The sequence below is a fragment of the Hemicordylus capensis genome, chromosome 6 (assembly GCF_027244095.1).
Source record: "Hemicordylus capensis ecotype Gifberg chromosome 6, rHemCap1.1.pri, whole genome shotgun sequence".
NCBI classification, from domain to species: domain Eukaryota; kingdom Metazoa; phylum Chordata; class Lepidosauria; order Squamata; family Cordylidae; genus Hemicordylus; species Hemicordylus capensis.
Genome location: NC_069662.1, coordinates 121,772,605 through 121,799,239, shown reverse-complemented (window position 1 = coordinate 121,799,239; position 26,635 = coordinate 121,772,605). Strand labels below are relative to the sequence as shown.

At 45.3% G+C, this 26,635-nt stretch overlaps 1 protein-coding gene across 2 annotated transcripts in view; it reads left to right on the top strand.

Annotated features, from left to right (window-relative positions):
- The window catches only part of LOC128328813 (uncharacterized), a 162,739-nt gene that overhangs the window by 15,743 nt on the left and 120,361 nt on the right, over positions 1 to 26,635 (top strand). For both annotated transcript variants that reach the window (XM_053258901.1, XM_053258900.1), the window contains exon 2: positions 3,182 to 3,267. The gene's annotated coding sequence lies outside the window, so the exon portion shown is untranslated. The remainder of the gene's footprint in view (positions 1 to 3,181; positions 3,268 to 26,635) is intronic.

Genomic DNA, 26,635 nt, shown 5'->3' with positions numbered 1-26,635 from the left:
AGCTCAGATCATCATCAGAGGCTCTTCTCCAGATACCACATGGGTGTGACCAGCGAGATCACCTTTTGGGTTAGCGACCTCAAGGCTGGCTCCAGGTGTCTGTCTCCACAGGAAAGCTTACTTGACACCAACATTTCGGCACCAATAGCCTTATTTTATCTGGCCTTTTAAAAAGATCACCTTTAAAAAAAAGTTTAATATTTAAAAATATATCTGGCCTTTTAAGAAGCTCATGAAAGTGGTTTTATGTACTGGTTATGCTTGCTATATTTCGCTGTTTTATTTATTTATTTACATTTATATCCTGCTTTTCCTCCGAAGAGCTCAGAGCAGTGTACATGGTTATGTTTATCCTCACAACAACCCTGTGAGGTAGGTTAGTTTGAGAGATACATGACTGGCCCAGAGTCACCCAGTGAGTTTCAACTTGGTTGATTTGACTATGCTGTTGCTAGCTCTGTGTTATCAATACATTAGGATTGTTTTTATTTATTTGACTGTAAGTCACTCTGAGAGCTAAGCTGATAGGAAAATGTACTCCAATCCCACCCTAATAAATAATTTAATTTAATTTAATTTAAGGCCTATGACCTTTTCTGCCAAGAGTGACTTCTTTTAGCACCAAGAATTGAATGTGGAGATATCTGAGGGCTTCACCACAGGCACTGCTATCAACTCTTTTTGAACCACTGCAATGCTTCATTAAAGCTGTCTGCAATCCTAAACACACTGACTTGAGAGAAAGCCCCATTGAGCACAGTGGGACTTACGTCTGAGTCAATATGCATGGAGTCAATATGCGGGGATCACACTGTAAATCAATTAGTGGTTGGACCCCTGGTGAGAGACAGATGACAATTTCACAGAGTGCTTCACTTACAATCCACAATGACAAGAAGTTCTACGAGAAGCTGGGAATCTGTTCCACAATTAAAGATTCATGCTTCCAGTGCTTGTTTTGATCTGCCTTTATAATATACATCAGTGATTACTTTAGCTTGAGAAAGCTCAGCAAAGCAAAAGATAGATGAATGGAAGTCCATTCGTGGTCATTCCAGGGACCCCAAAGAAGGAACATGACAGTCTGTTAAGCACATAAAACTGAGCTAAAACTATTGCCCTCTTCACAACGTGTTATGTTCAAAATACACACTCGTCTACAAACATACAGTTGTTTCTAAACCATGAGGAAACAAGACAACCAGTCGTTTGATAAATGAAAGTCCACAACTGTATTGATCGCATGAAATAGCTGGAAGGATCTGCAGTGATTGTCTAAACTAGTTAATCTACCTGGTGCTGGCGGCCACTAATCTGTCTCCACAGCCGTGGGGCCACCCTGACTCCATGCCAGTGATCAGGACATCTCTCAATTCAGTCACTTCTTTGCCACTCCTACTAAAGCATTAACAGAGATTCGGGACCTCTTCACTGACCCCCACAGCCCTGAGCATATGAATTGATTCTTCCATAAGGGGCTATTCCGCTGGCTTGCCCTTAGCCCTAGGACTCCGAGGATCAGAGAAACCCCTTCACCCAACAGTGCCTTCCAGTTCCCTTACCCACATCTGCACCAATGCTCCAAAGAATGGGAAGCATTGAATACATATCCATGTAGAATTATTCACATGTTATGCTCAACAAACACACAACAATGCACTTTATTCTGTTATTTACATATGTACCTTTGTCCTGGGACCTCAGGGCACAATTAAAAGCAACTGATAAAACAATTCACTCCTATCTGTACCCTGTATTCGAGGAGACTTGTACCAGATTCACATTTAAAATACATGCATATATAGTCTCACACACACACACACACACACATACACACACACACACACACACACCTGTATGAATGCACAGTATAATGTCTGAATATTAGGGTTATCGCTCTTAACAGTAAGTTCATAAAGACCTGCTAGAATAAGTTAAGAGAACCATATCTGGCCCAGCTCCCTGCTATCTAATTCCATATAAAACAATGGGCATAATAATTCCCCCTCCCAGTAGAACTCCCTCACCTAGCCAAAGGATGCAACAGAGAAAGAGAGAGAGAGGGAGGGAGAGAGGGAAACAGCCTCTCAACTGTTTCTAAAGATGCCAAAGAGACCATTGCCAGCAACTCCCCTTACAAGATATGTTCAGAGAACACAAGATACCCCAAACACAGCACCACAGAGCATACAACCCAGCTCCCGGTTTCAATTCTTGGAGCCTCCATACACAGTGAAGGTATATACACGGGGCAGAGACAAAAGGGGCACAGACAAAAGGGCACAGACAAAAGGGTACTACAAACTCTGTAGTTTGTAGTATCAAACTACAGAGATCTTGGCAGGTGTAACACGGTGGCTTAGAGTGAAAATGGGGAAAACCCCTCTTTAACCAAAATAAAATATCCCCTCTCATGTCTGAAACATCTGTTGTGTTCCATATTCTGCTACAAACAGCTGTAGCAAAAACTGTACCAATTCCACCTACGTGAATTCAGATTTTGTCTTGCTCATTTTTCAATGTGTTTAGCCCTTGCTTTATGGAGAAACTGTGCTTTGAGGTACAGTTACATTAGTGATGAAACAATATCCGAGGAATATCCTACCACCACTATTAAGCAGATTTAAACTTGATTTTGTACTCTGATATATCTAACTATACATCACTGTCCAAACTAGAGATCCATATAAAAGATAAACATAGATATCGCACATGGGAAAATGTAGGAGTAATTTATAATCAAGGTGGGGGGGAAACAGAAAAAGCCTGAGCCCCAGACCCTATTAATCAGTGCTGCATTTCTAAAACAATAGACTGGCTAGAAGATATTCTTGCTGATCTGCAAGCCTGGCTCATCAGCTCAGGTGTATAGTGGTCAACTGCAGTTATTCCATGAGGAAGCTCGTGCACTCCACACATGCTCAGAGACATCTGAGTCATTGTTATTTCTTATGTTCTAGGGCCAACACCAGAGGGGTTCTGAGGCCAAGCCTTTCAAAAACATTTTGTATACTCTTGTTTTTCAGTTGTAATAAATGCAGCATATAAAATAGTGATAAAAGAATTAAACACATGTGATTACATGAAATACAAACATTAAGCATAGAAAACATAACTTTGCCAACATTGTAGCAACAAGATCTATTGATATGCTGACTCGGTCTTAACTCTTCATCTTCAGGGGATTCCAGAAATATGAACAAAGCAAACTAGACATCACAAAAGCTTCTAGATTCGGCTTGATTTAAGTTCTTTTGTATTTCAGAGGTAAGTTTTGACATCACTACTAATGCTCACATTTTATTGATCCAGTCCTTATATGCTGGAGAAACTGTCTGTTTGGATTTGCCAGTGCACACTGTCTTGGTCACTAGTTGGAAATTAAAAGCAGGGTTTTATGAGAACTTATGCTGTTCTCATCTTGAATAATTTGCTGCAAAATTAGAATAAGACCTTTTCTACTTACACAGGTCATTAATTCCCCACATTTCAAAACCATCATATCCCAGAACTCCAGGGCAACTTTGATGGTGCCAGGCACTCCATCCTCCCCACCTTGATTTGGATGTCAAAGACCAAAGGAAAGTGTGGGTGCATGGAGGGCAAGTTGTAAGTGAGTACAATTTGTGACATTGCACAACATCATTATCAGTTATGAGGCATGAGCCTTAGGTTCCAATTCCCTGGCTTTGTAGAACGTGAGCCAAAATGTGATACCCTTAACTCTGGTCTTAAACTGGCAGTTTGTTTTTTAAACTGTCTAATATATAGGAATAGGAACCAAGTAGTCTTATTTTCTCCCCCTTCTTCCAAGACCAGCTAACATAGGACTATCTCATTTTATCCTCACAACAACCCTGTGAGGTATGCAAGGCTGAGCAGGAACCAGGATTGAGGAGGGATTTGAATAATTATTAAGCCCTGCTATGCAGGCCATGTGATAGTTTTAGTGCTAGCAGGGTGCTCATCAGTACTGCCCAGAACTCAAAAACATCCACCTTTCAGAGGATAAGCAAAGATGCAAGAGTAGCAGAGGTCTTTGGAATCACAGACTCAAGATTTCATCTAATAATAAGCATATATTGTGGTGCTATTAACACCTCTCAGACTCAGAACCTAAAGACACTTACTAAGGAGTAAATCCTACTGAACACAATGTAGACATACAAAAGGTTGTGCTGCACAATATAGACGGGTGTGGAAGAAAATTTGCAACCCTCCCTCCTCCTAACTTTCTGCAGAGTAAGAAGTTCTACATCTGGCAATGTCAAAGGGGGGGGGAGGAAAGAAAGAAAGCCTTTGCTCATAAATCAAGCCAAAATGTGCTCCCATCACCTCAGCACCTTGGGACCCCTCACAAGTTTCACCCTCCCAGGTATCAAGATCAAAAGGATGCTCTTCGAGCCTTAAACACCTATGAGAACCAGAGGCCAATTTATCAAGAGAATGTACCTTAATCAGAAGGGAGAGGGGCTACAAGGCATGTGCTTTTCCTATAACCCCCATTCCACCCCATAAGGCTCAGTTCAATCTAGCAAAACCCGTCATGTTAACTTAAAAGAAAGCAACCATCCCTTAAAATAGCATATCGTCTTCCTTTTCCACTGGTAGATTTTCAGTATGTCCACATCTGAGTGTGACTGGAGATTTTATTTGGCATTGAGAGTACAGAGCCAGGGCAGGGGCGGGGATATATTCATCTGCGAGCATTTTTATTTTTAGATTACCGGAAATGAGATTTATGTATGTCTAAGAAATTCTTCCATGGCTTTCTATAGATAAATTCACAGAGGACAGGTCTATCAAAGGCTACTAGTAGTCTGAGGACTATAGGCCACCTCCAGCCTCAGAGGCAAAATGCCTCTAATAACCAGTGGCAGGGGAGCATCAGCAGGAGAGGGGATATGACCTCACCTCTTGCCTGTGAGCTTCTCAGAGGCATCTGGTGGGCCACTGTGCGAAACAGGGTGCTGGACTAGATAGGCCTTGAGCCTGGTCCAGCAGGGCTGTTCTTAGGTTATTATGTTCTCAGTCACATGAAGGGTCAATGAGAAAGAAACTGCACATTGTCTTTAGGAAGAAACAAAAAGTCTTGTCTTGAAATCTCCTGATCCAGATCTCTTAGAAAGGCTAATACATCATCATCATCATCATCATCATCATCATCATCCCTGTTATCAGATACAGTGCAGGAATAATAGACTGGATCCAGGCAGAGCTAGAGACGCTAGATCGTAAGACCAGGAAAATCATGACCATCAATCATGCTCTGCACCCCCGCAGTGATGTCAATAGGCTATACCTCCCTCGCAGCTCAGGTGGAAGAGGAATGCTGCAAGTCCATCAAATAGCAGAGGAGGAGAAAAGAGGCCTTGAAAAATATATAAAGGACAGTGAAGAAGATGCACTTCAAATGGTCAATAACGCGAAACTATTCAACACCAATGAAAGAAAGCAGGCCTACAAGAAAGAACAGGGCAAGAACCGAACAGAAAAATGGAAAAATAAGCCACTGCATGGTGAATATTTGCACAATATAAGTGGAAAATCAGACATCACCAAGACCTGGCAATGGCTTAAGAATGGCAACCTGAAGAAAGGAACTGAGGGTTTAATACTGACCATAGGGGCCACAGAAATCACCATCAGCCAATTACAAAAAGCAACTTTCCTGGGAAAAGCCTATATTCTGTGACGATATCTATAATAACAGCAACAACATTGATAATAAAATTCAGCCATCCCAGGTCCTTGGGAAGGACTCGATGTCTGGATAAAACAAACCAGTCAATAACACCTGTCTGACTGTGTAAATAAATTAATAACAACAACAACAACATAGGGGCCACAGAAATCACCATCAGCCAATTACAAAAAGCAGCTTTACTGGGAACAGCCTATATTCTGCGACGATATCTATAACAACTGACAATATAATTCAGCCATCCCAGGTCCTTGGGAAGGACTCGATGTCTGGGTAAAACAAACCAGTCAATAACACCTGTCTGACTGTGTAAACAAGCAAATAATAATAATAATAATAATAATAATAATAATAATAATAATAAGAAGAAGAAGAAGAAGAAGAAGAAGAAGAAGAAGAAGAAGAAGAAGAAGAAGAAGAAGAAGAAGAAGAAATAAGCCTATAAAAATAATAATAATAAGCCTAATAAGCCTATAAAAATAGGCAAAAGAAGACCAAAATAGGCAGAGGAAGACCAAAATAATCCCAGTAGTAATTGGCACACTAGGCGCAATTCCAAAACACCTTGAATAATAAAATTCAGCCATCCCAGGTCCTTGGGAAGGACTCAATGTCTGGATAAAACAAACCAGACAATAACACCTGTCTGACTGTGTAAACAATAATAATAATAATTCCAAACCATATAGTGTGAAGGCAGGTTAGTTATCTTTTGTGTCCTGTGCCCTCTTCTCCTCCAGCGAATAGGGACAGCCCCTCTGACACCCACCCCATGAAGTTGGCGATTCACATTCATCAGAAAGGGTGCATTTTTACCTGCCGTTCCTCTTCTTTCTTCAGCAACAGTCCCTCAGTGATTGGGAGCTGCTGCACAAGGATGAATGGGGCAGAGGATACCCCTGGCCTTCAGCTAGCTGGAAAGGCAGGAGTTCAAAGGACATAAAAGTCCCATCCAAGGCTTATAGCAGCTGTGCAACATGGCAAATAGAGTGCTTTCTGATCATCATTGCTGAAGCCCTTTCTAGGGTTCCCACCTTTTCTTCTTACAAGGCTCCTGTGCCTTTAGCAGTCTCACCACTGGGTAGTTCTCCCACCAAGGGTAGTTCTCCCCTGCCCCCCAGTTCTTTACACAGGAGAGATAAATGGAAAAATCACCACAGTCAAAATACACATGGTAGTATAGCAGATTATGGTGCCTGTAGATACCGCTCAAGAGAAGTGCAGGCGATGGTTGATCAATAACACTCTTGCTGTTTCTATCATCACATGTATTTATTTAGTTAGATAATTAGTTATATTAAATTTATACCCCGCCCAAACTTATGTGCATTCCATCCTTCTTCCAGCCCTGTGGGGTTATTGGGAGGACTGAGATATAGCAGCTAGCTCACAGGAGCTGGAGTGGGCATTTGCATGCATGGGGCGCATGATGCATTTGCTTTGCATGCAGAAGGTTCCAGGTTCAATTGGAAACCGGCTGGAAAATATTCTGTTCTAAAACTTTGGAGAGCCACTGCCAGTCACTGTCGGCAATACTGAGCTAGATGGACCAAAGGTCTGACTCAGAATTGGGCCACTTCCTATGTTCCTAGTCGCCAACTGAGTTTCATGATTGAGCAGGAATTTGAACCTGAGTCTTCATAGGCTTCTTCTCAGAAGACGTTGCTTTCAGGTCAACATGCTTAGGATCCTGCTCTGCCAGGTGTGGATTGTATATATGGGCAACATGGGTGGTGCTCACCTTAATTTTCCCAGTCAGTCATCTTGTCACTGCCTCCATTTTGTACACAAATGAAAGTGGATTCATTGTTTGTCATTGAAAATGAACCCACTCTCATTTGCTACCAGAGAATATACACTCAGAATACCTCAGAAACAACAATGCCCAGTACCCCATGGGCTTGTGGGCATGGGGGTAGTTGGCACCCTATGTGCACTACACCACCACTCGCTCTGGGCCACCCTGGTGTCCCTCAAGTGCAGTTATGGGGCTGCTGAAACCCCCATTATTCCCTATGGGTAAAAAGCTTAAAGATGCACAAACTTCACAAATTCTTTAAAGATCAACCCTTTGACCAATTCCTTTCAGATCTGAGTGGTAGCAGGCACACATTGGGGCACTACCACCCAACCCACTCTTCTGCCCCTGAAGCCCATTTTTTGCCCTGAATCTGCCCCAAAGATGTGCAAACTTCACAAATTCTTTAAAAATCAACCCTTTGCCCAATCACTCTGAAACCTGGGTGGTAGTAGGCACCCATTGGGGCACTACCACCTGACCCACTGTGGCACTCCTAGGAGGCACCCACAGGAAGAAATGGGCACTGTCTGTCCCCATTGTCCCATAGGGTGGATGCAGCACACATCAACAACAGTAGAACTTTGCAAAGAACAAGGTTTCCAAAGGTCACACACATCCACTGTGTCACACACTCACCACGTCCATTGTGTCCCCCCACAAGGCAATTGATCTACACACAACACACAACTGATCTACACACAACAACAATGAAATGCACTGCCACGTGTGCCCCCTCCCAATGCAGGGTAACAGCACAGCAGTAGCCAGCAACAAGCAAGCAAGCAAGCAAGATATCACAGATGCAGCAGAACAGGGCAGAAGACTAGGACAGGCTTCTGTTTAAAAAAAAAAATGCAAAAAACCAAACAACTTTGGAATGGGAAAAAAGACAGAATTGTTTTTTAAAACCATGAGGCTCTGCTAGCCTTCTAACCACCAACTAGTACTAGCTAACAGGGATCCCTCCTGCACAAAACCCCTGTTTAAATGTCTTCTAAACTAAACAACACAAAACTTTTAAAATTCAATTGCAACCCAAAACCTCCCTCCAAAGAGGAAAAAACCCCAAGAATACAGAATTCTAGTGTGAGTATGAGTGTGTGTGTGTGTGTGTGTGTGTGTGTGTGTGTGTGTGTGTGTGAGAGAGAGAGAGAGAGAGAGAGAGAGAGAGAGAGAGAGAGAATGGGGTACACTCACTCAGTCTAGGGCAGGGCTACTCAACTTCGGCCCTCCTGCAGATGTTGGCCTACAATTCCCATAATCCCAGGCTATTGGCCACTGTGGCTGGGGATTATGGGAGTTGTAGTTCAAAAACAGCTGGGGGGCCTAAGTTGAGCAGGCCTGGTCTAGGGCTTGACCCACCTTGTGTCCAGTTGTCCACTTTTGTGGTCTGGTCTCTGATAAGTCTACTCTTTCTTCTTCAATCTTCTTCTTGACTTCTTCTCCTTTGTCTTCAGATTTGGTGGGGCTGGGGTGGAGGGGGCTAGGGCAAAAGCCTGGAAAATGTGGCTGGCCAGGTGGTCAGTGGCCACAGGGTCTAGGGCTGGTGGCTGGCACAGATAGACACAGCAGCCACTTATTCTCTTAAGGGGGTAAAAAAAAAAAGGAATTCTTCTCAGGAACAAAACAAAACAAAAAAAAGCAATGCAGCAGAGATAATCCATTCCCAGGCTGGCATGCAGTAGCTACTAGCCAGCAGCGGCAGGCAGGCTGAGTAGCAAGGCACGTTGGGCTCAGACTGGCAAGGCAGAAGGCAAGGCAGAAGGCAATAGGCAATGGCATGGCAATTTGCAAGGCAAGGCAAAGCTCTCTCTTTTCTCCCATGATGCAGAAAGGCAGAATAGTGGCTGCTGCGTCTTTAAATCTGATTGAATGAAAAAAATCCTCCTTGAACTCCCTCCCACCCTTGCCCCTTCTTCGACCCTTCCCTTGGCCAATGTGGGGTCAGTCAGGAGTGGCAAGAACCAAAACAGCCAATCGGGAACAAGGAGACAATTGTCAGCAGATCAGCCCATGCTTTCATTCACTGATCTGAAGGCAGAAAATTCAAATAGACATCAAACACAACATGGAGACTACATGGAGATTGCCACAAAATAGAGGTCTGAAACAACAAAATTTTCGGATCTGAAATTCAGGCGATTTGTTTTGTCAACAAAACTTTCGGAACTTGCATTCAGGCAATTTGTTTTGTGCACAAATCACCCGAAACGGCCTGATTCAGGTACAGATCATTCTGTATCCGAAATGTTACGCACATCCCTAGATGCTGAAAGGCATCATCTCACACTGTGCAGGAGGAAGCAATGGTAAACCCCTCCTGTATTCTACCAAAGACAACCACAGTTCACCAACTGGAAGGCACACTTTACTTACCATTGATTGTAATGGAACTTACTTCCAAGTAATGTGTAGAAACAGCTGGTTTGCAAAATGGGCAAGATTCATTTCTAGAAGATTTTTCCATCTTATAATTGGTGACCCAAGCAGGGGCGTAGCTAGGGAAGAGGGGCCCATGTTCGCCCCTCTCCCTGGTGGCCCCTTGGAGTGAGGGAGATAAGGAAGGAAATAGGGAGGAATGGAGCTGGGGGCCCTCAGGAGCTGGAATGCCAGGTTCTTTGAACCCATCTGCTCAATTATAGCTACACCCCTGGACCCAAGACTAGATGGACAAAATTCAACCACACTAGTGGCATCATCATCATCATCATCATCATCAATTGATTGCATTTAAAAACCACCCCATCCAGAGGCTCTGGGCGGTATACAACAATTTTAAAAAGACATAAAAACACACACAATTCAAAACGCAGTGCTAAAAACAATATAAAAACAATTCTAAAACAATTAAAACAATTTAAAACCAATTAAAATACTTTAAAAAACCAACAACACTTTACAAGCCTTGGAAAGCCAGGCCAAACAAATAAGTTTTTAGGGCTCTCTTAAAGGCCGACAGCGAGCCTAAACTGCAGATATCTGCCGGGAGTGCATTCCATAGACCAGGAGCAGCTACAGAAAAGGCCCAGTTCTGAGTCGCCACCAGACATACCGGTGGTAACTGGAGATGGACCTCTCCATATGACCTCAGTGTGTGATGGGGAACATACCGAAGAAGGTAACCCAGACTCAAGCCATTCAGAGCTTTAAAGGTAATAACCAGCACTTTGTATTTCAATCGGAAACATATCAGCAGCCAGTGCAGCTGTTTTAAGACAGGCATAATATGGTCTTTCTGGGTTACGCCAGAAACCAGTCTGGCTGCTGCATTTTTAACTAACCGACGTTTCTGAACTTTGCACAAAGGCAGCCCCACGTAGAGCGCATTGCAGTAGTCGAGCCTGGAGGTTACCACGACGGAGTTGGACTCACAGCTGTGATTTTATTAAAAGAAGGGAAACCGGTGTATTCTTTTTGAGGTGAATTTAAATCCTTTTGTGGCCAGATATAATGCACAAAACCAGGGAGGGTCCGCAGCAGAAAGGAAACTTAACTAATAATCAGTCGTGTGGGTGCCATGAGCAGAGCAGAACGACATCAAAATGAAGCAACTAGTTGGAGGATGTGAAAGGACTTCTACAACAACAAAAAACTTGGAAAAGAAAGAGTCCAGTGTGAAATTGTTGGGGACCTGGGATCTATTTGTTTAGGACTCGATCTTGACTGAAGATTATCTCGCCAATTAAAGGGGTTGAGTAGAATAGCAAAAGGAAGATGGCTGTTTTGCCCATTGTTGCTGCTGGGGTCATTGATTGTGCTTATCTGGTATATGCTGGACTTTGCTTAGAAATCTCACAAACTGAGCCTCTCTTTCCTTTCTTGGACTTTTCACTGTTAAAAATGTAGAAAATTCAGGGGCGTAACTAGGGGAGAGGGGGCCTGTGTTCACCCCTCTCCCCAGCAGCCCCTCTGAGTGAAGGAGATAAGAAAATAGAGAGGGGTTGAGCTGGGGGACCCTCAGGAGCTGAGGGCCAGGTTCTTTGAACCCATCCACTCAATTATAGCTACACCCCTGGTAGAAATGTTTCTGTGTGTATAGCACATAAAATACTACACATTGTGTATGTTAATCTGCCATCTGAGGATGATCCCTCATGGGGATGTAGTCAATAAATCAGGGGGTCTGAAAAGTTGTGTGTGTTTGCTGTAAGAGAGCAAACATGTTCTCTTATACATGAAAGTAAATCTTGCAAAATTCAATGGGCTTACTCCCAAGAAAGTATGCATAGGATTGCAGCCTTGGAATGGAATTCTATAGCTACTTACTAGGTAGGTAGGAAGCTGCATTCAATACAATGGGAGTCACTTCTGAGTAAGTATGCACCAGATTCCTTTTTCAGGCTGCAGTCTTTACCATCCTCGTCCATCCTCGTCAACATCCAGAATAAGTTAGTCATCATTACGCTCCACTGAAATTAATAGGGTTTAAGTTAGACCTGACTATTTTCTCTCATTGATTTCAAAGGTGCTTAACATGACTAAAGTGGTCTGGATCTTGCCCACTGTTTAGAGAACGGGTCCCATTGAACTCAAAAGGATTTAGGATTGTACATTAGCACAGTTATTCCTCGGAAACTGTATCCACACTTACTTGTGAGTAAGGCACACTGAACAAAGGAGAACTTATTGCGGGGTAAGCGTGTTTAGGATTGGGCTGCAAGAGGTTTTTGTGATGAACTGAGCAGGAGAGGGCGAGCAGGCAAGTTAAAACGGACACCGTTATTAAACTTTTTGAAACAAACACAAGAACTCCCTGGTTCTTAGGAGCTGTGCCAGGATCGTTTATTGGTTTGCCTTTGATTTTGTTCTCCTTTGTTTTCTTCTGCGAGAAGGGGGAAAGGGGGGTTTCAAAACCAAAGGTCCAGTCCTTCTCTCTTCGCTCCTCCTTTCCTAAACCCACCTTCTTTGAAAGAAGAAGAGGGAGAAGAAGGGGGGAAACTGTCATTACCCCCATTTCACGATTCCTGGTTGAAATGTTCGATTCAAGCCGGAGGACATTTAAGAGCTGACTGGATTAAATAGAGCAGACTCCAGCCGCTCTCCACTCGCTTTGAAAAGGCCGGCCGCGGGACTGTGCCGAACTTCGCAAGCTGAAAACCGATCTATGATATATGTTTTAAGTTTAGAGGAGAGAGTGAGGTGGGGCGGCGGCGGCGGCGGGCGCGGAGAGGAAAAGCTGCTCTGGTCTGGATCTGGTTTATATTGGTGTAAAGCCCTTGAAGTTGAAAGGTGCTCCGGGATGCTTGCAAACAGAAGAAAGGAAAAAGCAAGAGGGAAAGGGGCGGGGCGGGGGGGGGAGAGAGACGCGCACCAGCAGCGGCATAACTGGAATAGTTGATTCTGTGACATTTCCACGTGGCTCCCCCCCCCCACCAGCCCGCTCGCCTCCCCCACCCCCGCGCGGCAGAAGCAAATTAGAAAACAATTAAAAGGCAATGAAAAACAATCGCTTGTAACCCAACGTGCGCGGGAGTTCTAGGGGAGAATTAGCCTCCTGTTTAGAATGAGCGCGGCTGGAGCGGCGACACCAGCGATGGACGAGCTGTCATTCCCGGGGAGAAAAAGGCACAGACGTATACCGTATATACCTGAATCCAAGACTAGTCCCCCCGCAAAGTTCTTTTCTGTTAAAAATTAGTGGGGTCGTCCTAAATTCAGAGTCCTCTTCCTTTGGGGTCAATGCAGGTAGAACTTGTATTTAACTTTTTTTTAAGGTCATCTTTAATTCAGAGTCATATATTCGAGTTAATGCGGTATTTAGGTAAATACGGTATTCAAGGCCCCTTCTTGGGTTCTTGGCTTTAAAATCGACCGCTGCCCTTCATCAATCATTGTAGATTAATTTGTTTCCTCCTGTCCTTCCTGCTCAGAGAGGAGTGCCGCTTCCCTCTTCCCCACTTATTTTGTCCTAGCCACAACCGCTGGTGATGAGCCCGCCCCACGGTGAGCTTCATGGCTGAGCGGAAACTTGAACTCAGGTCACGTCGGTCGTGCTCCGAAACTCTAACCAGAACACCGCATTGTCAAAAAGCAAAAGGGGTTGAACAGTCCATTAAAGTCCAACTAATAGCAGCATTTGCTACTGACATCTGTCTGGATTAGAAAATTGACTGGCGTTGGCTAAAGGTGTGAGCACATAATTTGAATAGGTTAGTTGTCCAAATGCAAACCAAGGTAGACCCTGCTTAGCAAAGGGGCAAGTCAAGGCTTGCTACCGCACGATGAGCTTATTTTGGTCTACCGCTATAGCCCAGGGCTGCCAAATTGGGCCCTCCAGCTGTGCCCTCAAGAACCCACAGGTTGAAATCACTGCGTGTATCACTGTGTGTGCGTGTAGTGAGATGATGTTTAACTTCTGTGGCGGTGGGCTCCAAAAGTCCTTTAGGTCCAGGCTCCAAAATTACCTAGTTGCGTAGAGTCGGTGTCAACTCCTGGTGAGCACAGAGCCCTGTGGTTGTCTTTGGCCGAACACAGGAGGGGTTTACCATTGCCATCCCCCAGTGCAGTGTGAGATGATGCCTTTCAGTATCTTCTGATATAGCTGCTGCCTGATATAGGTGTTTCAGGATTCATTCAACCAAAGAATGACTCTGGTCGCCAGGAGTCACACCGACTCCACTGCACAACTTTACTTTTACTTTGCAGAAGAGCAAGAAGCAACAATACAACAGCCGAGCCCCGTCTGTTGAAAAGTTCTTCTGCGCATGCTCCGTTGACATTACCGAAAGCTGCCAGGGTGCTAATGGAAGGTCATCTCATTAGCTTATGAGAGCCTCCACACGAAAACTTTTTCGATTGTTTGGGCTCCAGTTATCATGTCACACAATATCAAACTGGCTTGACAAGACAGAAACTACAGACAGACATGCTCAGAAGCTCAGAAAGAATATGGGATGAACTAATATAATGTAATTAGTTATTTGGTATAGCGAGACTTGAGTTCAAATCTCTACTCAACCATGAAACTCGATTGGATCACCATGAACCAGTCAATATCCTTCCACCTAACCTACATCACAAGATGATTGCGAGGCTGCAGAAGGAAACGTTGTACCTAACCTGAGCTCCTCAAAGAGAGGATGGAATATTAATAACCAATAATGAGAATGTGAGAAACTCGAGTCATCCAAGGGAGGAGCAAGCACTAATTTACATATATAATCAACGTTTGCTGGGCCCTCGGAACTTTTCTTTACTCCTCTCCTCTAGGTTTATTTTAATTTGTAAGCAGCTTGGGGCAGGTACCTTTTATTTTATTTTATTTAAAAAATAACAACTCGCCCTACTCTTTTAGGCACTGGACAGCTAAGAGCTACAATTGCAGTGGCCACACTAACCACGCAATTTTCTGTGGATTTACTCGGCAGTAAGTCTCACGGGGCGTTGGATGGGACTGACTCCCTCCTCATTGTGTTCAGCTTCATTTCTTGGAAAGAGATCAGTCCTTGAAGCCTTGCTTGATGCAGAGGAAGAGAACCTGCTGCACTTCCTAGGCTATGTCCCGGTGATTTCAGGTGATTCCCGATGATTTCAAGACAAAGCTGAGTCCTGCCTGTGTCCAATCCTAAATTGCTAAGGAAGGAAATATTAGCCCTTGGGAAGCTTCATCCCATGAAACTGATTGCCAGGAAATTTAGGACCAACAACAGGAAACACTTTTTCACACAGTGCATAATTAATCTGTGGAATTCCCTGCCACAGCATGTGGCGATAGCCACTAGCTTGGACAAATTCACAGGTCTATCTGGGGGCTACAGGCCACTTCTAGCTTTGAAGTGGTCTATATGCTTCTGAATACCAGTTGCAGGGGAGCAACAGCAGGAGAGAGGGCATGCTCTCAGCTCTTGCCTGTGGGCTTCTCGGGGGCATCTGATGTGTCACTGTGGGAAACAGGATGCTGGACTAAGGAGGAGAGCTGGCCTTGTGGTAGCAAGCATGACCTGTCCCCTTAGCTAAGCAGGGTCCACCCTGGTTGCATATGAATGGGAGACTAGAAGTGTGAGCACTGTAAGGTATTCCCCTCAGGGGATGGAGCCGCTCTGGGAAGAGCATCAAGGTTCCAAGTTCCTTCCCTGGCATCTCCAAGATAGGGCTGAGAGAGATTCCTGCCCTGCCTGCAGCCTTGGAGAAGCCTCTGCCAGTCTGTGTAGACAATATTGAGTGAGATGTACATAGGAAGCTGCCATATACTAGGCCAGCCACTTCTCTCTCGGCCTAACCTACTTCACAGGGTTGTTGTGAGGAGGAACTTAAGTATGTGGTACACCGCTCTTGGCTCCTTGGAGGAAGAGCGGGATATAAAATGTAATAAATACATAGATAAATATACTGAGTCAGACCATTGGTCTATCAAGCTCAGTATTGCCAGCTTCCGATGTTCCTATGACTAGATAGACCTGGGCCTGATCCAGCAGGCTGTTCTCATGTCCAAAGCCCCTTCCTAGCAGGTGCACAGCTAGAGGCTTTAAGAATAGATTTGTAGGTTTGGAGTTTCTCCTCAGCCTCACAACCGCCTCCATGGGGCCCACTCTTCACTTTAAGAGGCCGTGGTTTGCCACAAGGCCACTTAGTTTCATTAGTGAGGAGGGATTTGAATCTGGGTTTCCCATGGCCACCCCTCTCCCCAGTGGCCCCTTGGAGTGAGGGAGATAATGCAGAAAATAGGGAGGGGGTGGAGATGAGGGGGCCTTCAGGAGCTGGGGGGCCCCTGGTTCTTTGAACCCATCTGTTCAATTATAGCTACAACACATGTCTGGGCCAGCAAGGTGTAACCACAGCAGCAGCACCTTGGCTCTGCCCTGACAGCCCCTGCTGACTTTCCAAAAGATATGCAGATATTGAAGGTGCTTATTCTGCTAATAATGGGATAGACCATCAATCACTGTGCAATCCTTTTCTGTTTCCGGAGTGCCATATTCCTCCTAAAACGATTGTTGCGTTTCTTTGTTGCTGTGTTTAACTTTCATGTTTAGGGAGCCATACATACTCCATAGGCTTTGCATGCAGTAGGTCCCAGGTTCATCTCCCTGGCATCTCCAGGTAGGAATGAGAGAGAGAGTCCTGCCTGAAACTTGGAGAAGCTGCTGCCAGTCGGTGTGGACAATGATCTTACTCAGTATAACCCAGCTTCCTATGTTCCTTTAAAAACAACAACAACTTGTAGTTATCGTTTTAATTATACTGCCTTAAGGACAGGAAAGGATATAGACTGCTCTCATCTGTAAATAGGGAGGAAAGGTTGTCCTTGCCCCCATTTCACAGATGGAGGGCTTAGAAAGACTGACAAATCCATAGCCAGTGAAGGTGGAGCCATTAAAGGCTGTGAATCCAGCTCCTCCATTCAGATCCAAATTCAATCCAACGTTCTCCCAGTAGATACACCAGTCCTTGTAATCCAGATAATTTGCTGTGTGTTTAAGCATTTGCTACAGAAAATGGGGATTTTCTGCAGCAGAATCAAAGTGTACAACTGGCACCATCCATCCAAAGCTACACACTGTTCATCCCACTGATTCCAATGGGAAAGGGAACCACAACTTTCAGTCTGTCCCAATGAATGCAATGGGATGGGCACTGAAATTCTGAACTCAAAAATAAGTGTCACTCTGTATCCCTATAAAATAGATGTAATCATGATGAGTGCATTTAAGGTCATATTCAGGAACTATAACAATGAGAGGTGTTTTGTTTTGTTCTTTTTAAAAGCCCCAGACCTAATTGCAGTTCCTTGGAGATCAGCCCCATTGATTGCAACTCAATTTTCCTCCTTTTGAGCCTGCTCAACCAGCAGACTGACACCCCGATCCACAAACTCTGGAGTCAATAAAGTTTATTTCCAAGTACGTTGTAGTTAGGATGTAGTATTACTCCAGCCCTGGGTTCTCAGCCTTCGGTTCCAAGATGATGTTGGACTACATTTCTCAACATCCTTTGCTACAACACCTAAAGGCTGAGGCTTATGGGAATTGCAGTTCAACATAATCTGGGGACCCAAAATTAAGAACCCCCTGATTACATACAAGGCTGTTGGCTTCCACGTATTTGGTTCCGGAAAAACTGTACTGTCTCACCCCACACGCCACCCCGGCATGGATGTACCTTCAATTCCAGCACAGGAGTAGCTTTTAGTGTTTTGCCAGATTTGACTGCCTCTTCCTTTTTGTCCTGCAGTGCCTCTTGTTGACTCTCTCTTTTCTTAAAACAAACCAGAATAGTACTTCTGGAGCAACCCACCTTAGATCAGGAAGCAACCCATTTATGTGCTGAAATCAACCCGCTGAACACCAATCTGGGAGGGAGGGAGAGCTGGTCTTGTGGTAGCAAGAATGAATTGCTCCCTTTGCTAAGCAGGATCTGCCCTGGCTGGCATTTGAATGGGAGACTACATGTGTAAGCACTGTAAGATATTCCCCTCAGGGGATGGGGCAGCTCTGGGAAGAACACCTGCATGCTTGCATGCAGAAGGTTCCAAGTTCCCTCCGGGACATCTCCGAGATAGGATGAGAGAGATTCCTGCCTGCAGCCTTGGAGAAGCTGCTGCCAGTCTGTGTAAACAATACTGAGTTAGATGGACCAATGGTCTGACTCAGTATATGGCAGCTTCCTATGTGGGCACAGAGAAGTGGAAGAATGCAGTCAGATCCAGTCTTATGCGTTGCCTGAACTTTGGCAAGTCCTCCAACCTAGCCCACCCCGCAGGGTTGGTGTAAGATGAGAATACCACACTATACCGTTCGTTCTAGCACTGAGTCAGTTTAATACCCTGACTCAAGATATTCATCTGGAGCTCAGCACTGACCTCCCCATTTTATCGTCACAACCACCCTGTAAGCAAGGTTAGGATAAGAGAGAGGGTGACTGGCAAATAAGTCAGCAATCATGGTGGAGTTGTTAGAGTATTGGACTAGGAGGCGAGTTCAAATCCCCATTCAGCCATGAAACTTTGGACCAGTCACTTATCTCTCAGCCTAGCCTACCTCTCCAGGTTGTTGTGAGGATAAACATAACCATGTACAGCACCACTCTGGGCTCCCTGGATGAAGAGCAGGATGTATATGTAAAAATAAAGAAACAAAAATGCCCGTCGACACTACATCAAAGTTCCCAAAGCGGTTTACATCACAAGAGTGAAAGTTAGACTGCACCCTTATTTAGGACGATGCTGCACTGAATCAAGTGGGGCCTTCTCTCATACGCTGGGGCGGCGCCTGTTTCTGTGACACGAGGGTCTCAAAGCTGGTGACACTCGACAGGTAAGAATTCCAGGCCAGACTCCTTGGCATTGTTGATGTATAGGAAGCTGCTCGGATCGCCCGAAGCTTTCTCGAGTCGGATTCCACCACCACCTGCGTCTGTCTCTTTTCCTGAGGTTCAGCCTCCTCCTCTTCCACCAGTGCTACATTTCTAAAATGAGAGGCGCCTCCAAAGCCGCTGGATCTCAGTCCTCCCACTTCGACTTTCTGCCCGGGATCATCCGCTTCCCGCTCCTGTCAGCGGTATGGGGTGGGAATCCCGCAGTGGCGATTGGCGACCCTCCGCCCTAACAGTCAAGACCCTGGGCAGAGATCGCTTTGGCTCAGAAGCGGTAAAAGGAGGGCAATCCAAATGAGAAGCGCTGGGGAAAGCAAGCCGCTGCAGCCGTCCCTAGTGGAGGAGATCGGTGTCAGCGCTTCTGCCAGAATGAAGGAGCTTTATGCTGCGCGCAAAAGAACGAGGGGGCGATTCTTTCCAAGGGGAAGCCCGAGCGAGCAATCTATATTGGGAAGTCCAGTGGGATGGGGCTGGGGAAGAGTCCCGGTTCCTGCTTGGGCTTCCTTTCAAGCCTGCTTCTCGCTCTCACTAGCAAAAAGGAAGGCGACTCCCGGCTGGCAATTTCGCCATCTCTTCGCTCCATGTGTCAATTACAATTCCCTCGCAGTTCTGCCACCTGGTCAAAATCAGGCTCCTTTGGGTAGCTGCTCAGCTGTTCACAGGTCCTAATCCCTTCCCCTAAGAAGCTCCCTTTTACTACATCTACCCTCCCCATCATATTAAGGCTGCATTCCTAGGTTGGAGTGAAGTAATCTTGAAATCAGCTGACTTATGCCCCAGTAAACGTGCACAAGATCAGGTGCACAAGTCTACGAAAGGGCAAATATCCTGGAAACCTGCGATACTTAAAAAGATAAAGTGAGCCGCCCATTTCCACTCCTGGCGCCCACAGAGCCCTGTGGTTTTCTTTGGTAGAATACAGGAGGGGTTTACCATTGCCTTCTCCCGCCAGTATGAGATAATGTCTTTCCGCATCTTCCTATATCGCCGCTGCCAGATATAAGTGGGAAACACACCAGCAGCGATTCGAACCGGCAGCCTTCTGCTTGTTAGTCAAGCATTTCCCGCAGTGCTACTTAAGGTGTGGGACTTCTCTTCTGAACAGAACAAATGGTTCGGATCCGTCTGTTCTTTGATGTTTCCAGTGCTTATCAAACAAGAGAAAGGCGGGGGGGGGGGACCCATCACACTCTCCTGCTTAATGCCTTTCTCATTAGCAGCGCTAACACATAAGGAATTCTTCTGGAGAAACACGCACCACGCGAGCTCTCCTATCTTCCGATCACAAAGGTGACAACCGGATTCATTTCATAGCGCAGTCAGAACTCTTAGATTGAAAGCAAGGACACTCCGATGTCAAACCTACTCACTGCTAGTACATCTCACGGATTTCACGAAGATCTGTTCCCAAGTAAAGGCGCTTCGGAGAGCAGGGCCAATAAGGTCCCATCCATCCAAGGTCCAGCGTGCCAGGGTGTGAGGCCGAAAAGCCACTTCTTAAGGCCTGGGGTAAGAGATTATGTTCCCGAAAGGGCGTTTACAGGATAGTCCTGTAAATCTGTTTTGTTTCAGTCTGACCTCATGAGTATTTATTTGAGCGGGAGTCAAGAATTTATTTGAGCCGTTTTTAATGTCAGCTTTTAAAGACCGTGGCTGACATCCTGACTAAATTACTCTGCGGAAGTCCTGGTGAAATGAAGTAGAGTAACTCCCGAGTAGTAATTCTGTGACTGAGCAGCTTAGTCTGGATGTAAGCCACTGTTTCATTCTAGGTGACAACAAAGTTTGGGCATGAAAATTAAACCGCCCTTCCTTTTCCCTGTTTAAAAATAATCCTCCTTTCTATTCCAATTCCTTCAGAATTTGTCCAGAATTCTTGACGCCTTACTACCCGAACGTCCCCAAGGCGGTCATCAACAGTATAAGATCATAACAAAACAAACATCTATTTGAAGATTTAAATTAAAATACCATAATAAACCAACAACTCACAATACATAAAGCAAAAGAGTATTTTTATTCCAGGAGTCTAGCCGTGTGGATCTGTTGCAGTAAAAATAATAAACTTTTAAAACTAACAGGTGTATTGTGGGCAAAACCTTTCTGCAGACTAGAACTCTGTTCAGATCCATTTCATTCTAGTCCACAGAACGTTTCTGCCCCAATACATGCGTTAGTTTTTAAGGTGCCACAAAACTCCTTTTTGTTCTTTTACCTTGCCTTTTTACTCATATTTTCAAGAGGATATTATCTATTAGGGGGGAAAAGAGAGAGAGATTTCATACATTTCTGTGACAAACTGTGTCTGGAAACAATCAAGACCAGGTAGACTTATAGGTCATTAGAAGAAAAATTATGCAGCAATCTTTATTAGGAACAACCAAAGTTCATAACATGGTAGCCAGCTTTAGAATAACACAGATTCATTTCTTCCTACTGATGGATGAATTAAAAATGGGCAAAGAAACTTCTCTGCATTTTAATCTTTTAAACAGCAAGCCCAAGAAAGAGGTCTGGGTAATTCAAAAGTTGGCACACCACATGACAAACTTTAGTTAATTCTAATGAAGGTATTTCAAGGGTCCCTGTTTGAATTTTGTTAGATATCGGTTAGAAATTGCATTTTCTGATAAAAGGCCAACTGGTTTGTCGCCCACACACCCCGAATATCAAATAGGACTTGAATGTTAAAATCAAGAGAATAAATTTCAGGGGATTCGATAGTCGTTAACAAGCTAATTAACCCGTTAAATAAAAGTGGCTATATGTTGATTCTTAATGAAGATACTTTTTTAAAAATCCTTTGAATATATGTTCTATTCCCAGCCCTAATTAGGAAGCTGCTTTAAACGTGGTCAAATCACTGGTCTTCCCTACTGTTGTCAGCCCTGGCTGGCAGCAGCACCTCAAGATTTTTTGGAACCCTACTATTCCGATATCCTTTTAAACTGGAAATACCGGGCTTGAACTCGGGATTACATACGGAGTTCCGTCTCCTCGCTAACCCATGCTTCCCTGGAAAGAAGCAGATTCAACTGTGATGTTTCCAGCCAAATATATGGTGTGGCAGCTCTCAAGTTCATTCCTGGCAAGAAAACCCCAAAGTTAGGCTATATGAGCGCTGAGCACCTCTGGCATACCCTGCCCTCTTGCTCACTGAACCGTTACCTTTGTTCAAGTAACTTTGTACAGGTAACAAATTATCCTTTGTTTCTACCGCCTCTTTTATTCGGCATGCGGAGGTGGAATTAAAAGAGGTATCTCTTCACCCCGATCCTATTTTAATAAGAGTATAATAATACAATTAGCATTTGTATAGCACTTCTTCTGAGTGTTCAAAGCGCTTCACCTGACTTATCCTGCTATAACCTATACATATTTACGCGAAGGTAAGCCCCACTGAGTTCAACAGAGCTTACTCCTGAGTAAAGCGTGCCTAGGATTGCAGGCTATGGACACTTGCTTGGGAATACAAGTCCCTTGAAATGTAATGGGACCTCCTGCCGCATGGGGCACCTCCGTGTTTAGGTAAAGGTAAAGTGTGCCTTTGAGTCGGTACCGACTCCTGGCGACCACAGAGCCCTGTGCTTGTCTTTGGTAGAATACAGGAAGGGTTTACCATTGCCTCCTCCCACGCAGTGTGAGAGGATGCCTTTCAACATCTTCCGATACTGCTGCTGCCCGATATAGGTGTTTCCCATATAGTCTGGGAAACATACTAGTGGGGATTCGAACCGGCAACCTCTGGCTTGGTAGTCAAGACATTTCCTTGCCGCAGGTGATCTTAAAGCAACACTACCATCACCCCTTTAAAAAATTATTGTGGGTTGTTTTTTTAAGCCAATCTTTAGCCTTTTCTTGGGTCAGAGGAAGTCATGAGGCCAAGTGCCTGGTAGAGCTGGAGAATTAAAAAGTCTTCGATTCCCAAACCGGACGGATTCATTGGCTACATAGCCTAATCCTCTCCTCGCCCCACCCCGTTCTCCCGGCAGTAAACATTGCACAGGATCTATTTTAATGCAACATTACATCTCTCCCCCCTCTCGCCGCACTTTCTTTCAGACCTCGGTCGACTTAAATGTTCTTGGCAAATCAAAGCACGTGTCCTTTGAAGAAGGTGTGTAATTGGCGTTTAAGGCATGTATGGAATTCCCAGATGTCTATAAAATAAGAAAGAGCATTTGGCAGGTCACTTGAAGGTGGAGCAGGTTAAAATCACTCGCACAAAGTCCCCCTCCCTAAGCAACAAAACCCTGTTTCTGCTTTACCAGGGCCAACACGTGATAGGAATCCGGAAAGCGTTGCTACCCCGTGGGAATAATCAACATCTCGAAACGCCGCCTACAAGGCGATAATTCCAGTCAAAGCCGAAAAATATTCCCCAGAAATCATTGGGGCTCTCCGATTAATATATTATTTTAATACATTCGTGTTTTAATCGGCGCTTCTCCTATAAACGCCTGTTTTAAGAAGATGATTAGAGAGCGCAACACCCGGAGTGTTGCAACGGGAGCTTGGTGACCCCAACTCTTGAATCCATTTACTTGGAAATAAATCTGACTGAAATTACTGCGATTTGCCGCCCAGGAAGGTTGCAAAGCAGAAGTCAAACCTCAGGCATCCGTCCTAAGCATATTTACTTGGAGAGCAGGTCCTACCGGTTTCGGCGGAACCTCCCAAATAACATGACTATATTACTCCTTGATTACCCAGGGATTTCCTTCCAGATCTTTTGGATCAGGCTAAGGCCAGGCGGTGGAAGAAAGTCCTGCAAAGTACTTACTCCAGAATCCCTTTCAACGGGATAGCTCTGAATATGATGCCTGCACCATTTATTTGCATTGGATGGACAAACCGCAGTGATCTCGGTTTGGAATCGAATTTCTCCAGCCTTACCGTTGATCGTGTTTTAATCTAAATAATCTGCCACTTGCTGTCTATATCCGAGATCCGGGAAAAGAATCAATACACCGGATCATGTCGATTCAGGCATGTACCCCATCAATTTCACGAACTGTTTACAGGGGTGCAGATTCCTTCCTAACAGTTCTAGCAGTACACACACACTTTACTGAACTCTTCGGACAAACCTATAAACCCATATCTGCCCCACCAAAAGTCTCTTTCCTCCCCCCCCCCCCAAAAACTGAGTACTTGTTCCTCAAGCTTTCCCTCTATGTACTCCTGAACTGTTAAATTCACCCACTAACTCGGAATATGTACATCGATTTCAGCTGGACTTATCTGAAGGAACTCTGAGCCGGTACTCCCTTACTTCAGTGTAAGCTCACTGAAATGAACGGAGCACACACTTCAGGAAAGGCGTGTTTGGCGTTTGAATGGCAGCATGCTTAAGGCTGCACTCCTGTGACTGGGGAGTAAGTCCCCTTGAAATCGGTAGGTCAACTTGGGAGGAAGGATGCACGGATCGCTCTGACCCCGCTGCTCAGCCCAAATGGCTGCATTGTGTCCTGGCTACGGCTACCCAAGGCGCAGGTGAGCCCTCTCTCCGACTCCTCGCCCTTTCCGTTTTCATTGACTTCTCTTTGCATTTCCGTCACATTTGTTGTTCCCGCACCTTTGTTTTTCAACTGAAGGGCGGGGGGGGGGGAATTACAGATGCAGGGAAAACCGCCTGACATCATGAGAGCGGGACGGACGCTCACTTTGAAGGATGCCTGGGCAGGACTTCAAGTGAAATCGTAGGCCTGAGAAGAATTTGATACTAGACTAGAGAAAATAACTAGGTCGGCGTTTGCCAAACCGTGGAATGTGCAAGAAAGCTCCGCGGGCTCGCGCGAGGCCAAGCTCCAAGGGTGGCTTCTGCTGCCGCTACTCTTCCTCCTCCTGCTGCAGTAGTGCGCCGCCGCATACTCGGGGAAAAAGAGAGTCGCCCTTCCTGCAGGCCCAGGGCCCTCTCGCCTTTGAAGCCGCTCAACCCACAAGCCCAGGAGCCTTTGCGAGAACAAAGCCAAAACAAAGTAAAACTCCCAGGATGCATTGCTCGCTCCTTCAAGGTCGCTGGGTTTCTAGCGGGTCCCCAAACTATTTCCTGGAGGACTCAGGAGGCCTGCCCTTAGGGCCCGTTTCGCAAGGCTAGAACCATAGGTAGCAACCAAACTTGCCTATGGAGAACGAGGTCAGTGGGGAGGAAGAACAAAGCCCTTTCCTTAAGTGGTGTGTGCGTGCATGCAAAGGCATATGCATACCTATAAACATACATATCGAAAGCCAGAAACGCTCCTTTCCCCAAAGTCAGCACTGATTTTTCGACCTCCAGCCAGTTTCTCAATCCCTCAACACTTTTACATCTTACATTACGTTTCAGCACGGTTGATGTCATAGTAATTTAGGGCAGGATCTTTCTCCGAACCGTATTCGTCAACTCCGCTTGAACATGTAAAGTTACTCCACTGGGCAGCAAATCCCTTTTTCTGTTATCCCAATAGATTCGCTATTTATTGTTTTTAAAAGGATATGGCCTAGCCAATGTGGCTACGGTTGAGAGGCCGGTAGAACCCCGCATGCCCTAGTTAGAAGCTTTGCAGAACGTGACTTGTTTTCTCCCCCGTTAATAAGATCGGATTGCCTAGTTTGCATTTTCAGCTCACCCAATGAAATCAAAGCTCTTGGTCTGATGCTGATTTAGTTCCCTTGGAGGCACCCAGTCCATTTTACCTGGCAGCAAACCCCATTGACGATTGCACTCACTTCCAACGTATGGGTTATGGTCTGGTCTCCTCCTGGCAGCCGTCGAGCCTGGCTGCGTTTCTAAACAAGAAAGTCAATTCCGTGGCAAGCAGTGCATCTTCCTGCCGAGGAAACAGTAGTTAGGTCCAGGCTGGAAGGCTGAGATTCTGTACACATTTTCTTAACATTCCCACTGAAATCAAGAGGGCTTACTATTTTCTAGGATCGGGGTCCAAATATTTAGACTTACAGAGCAATCCTAAACATACTTGGGAGGAACATTCACTTAGTAAGACACACGCGGATTTAAAACTAGAGCTCTTTTCTCGCAAGTACCTCCCAGTGTAACCAAGGGGGATTACTTGGAGGAAGGAAACAGTTTTCCAGCGTGTTTGGGTGGGCGACGCTGCTCTTATGCAGCCTGCGTTTATACATATTTTCTAGGAAGTAAGTCCCATTGTGTAGACTGCTGTTTTACGGAATTGCTACTCTACAATCCGAACCCATGCATTTTTACACGGGAGTCAACCCCACTGCGACGAAAGGGACTTCCTGCTTCCCAGCCCTTGCAGTCCCAGGAATTGGACTGAAACAGATGAGTTTAATGAATTCGAATTAAAAAGGGGTTGCCGGATAGGACTGAGAGAGATACTAAGGCTGCGATCCATACTTGAAAACCAGCTCCCTGAACAACAGCGCTATTACTCCCATGGGGGTGCGGAATAAATATCCAGATGCGATGCCACCGCTAGTCTAGGCGGAGGATCAGTCTTCCTTTTCCCAGGGGCAAGTCACGACAAGGGAGAAAGTGAAAGAGAGAGGAGGAGGAATGGATGGATTGGGTTTTACAGCCTACCTGGTCGGCAGCAGAAAGCACGCTCTCTTCTTGGCTCTGCCTTCTCCGCCCAGGGCTCTGGTTGGATTCTGGCTGGAAGCTTCCAAGACATCTGCAACCTCGTGCCAGTTGATCTCGGGAAATCCACTCGGTTCCGGGGGGACTTGCGCTGCCTTCGCACCTTCCTTTCTGACGCGGGGACCACCACAAGCCTCAATCCAATACTCAAAGACTTGACTAATCCCCTTGAATACAAACAAACTAAGCTGGCCTCAATCTCTCTCTCTCGCACCAG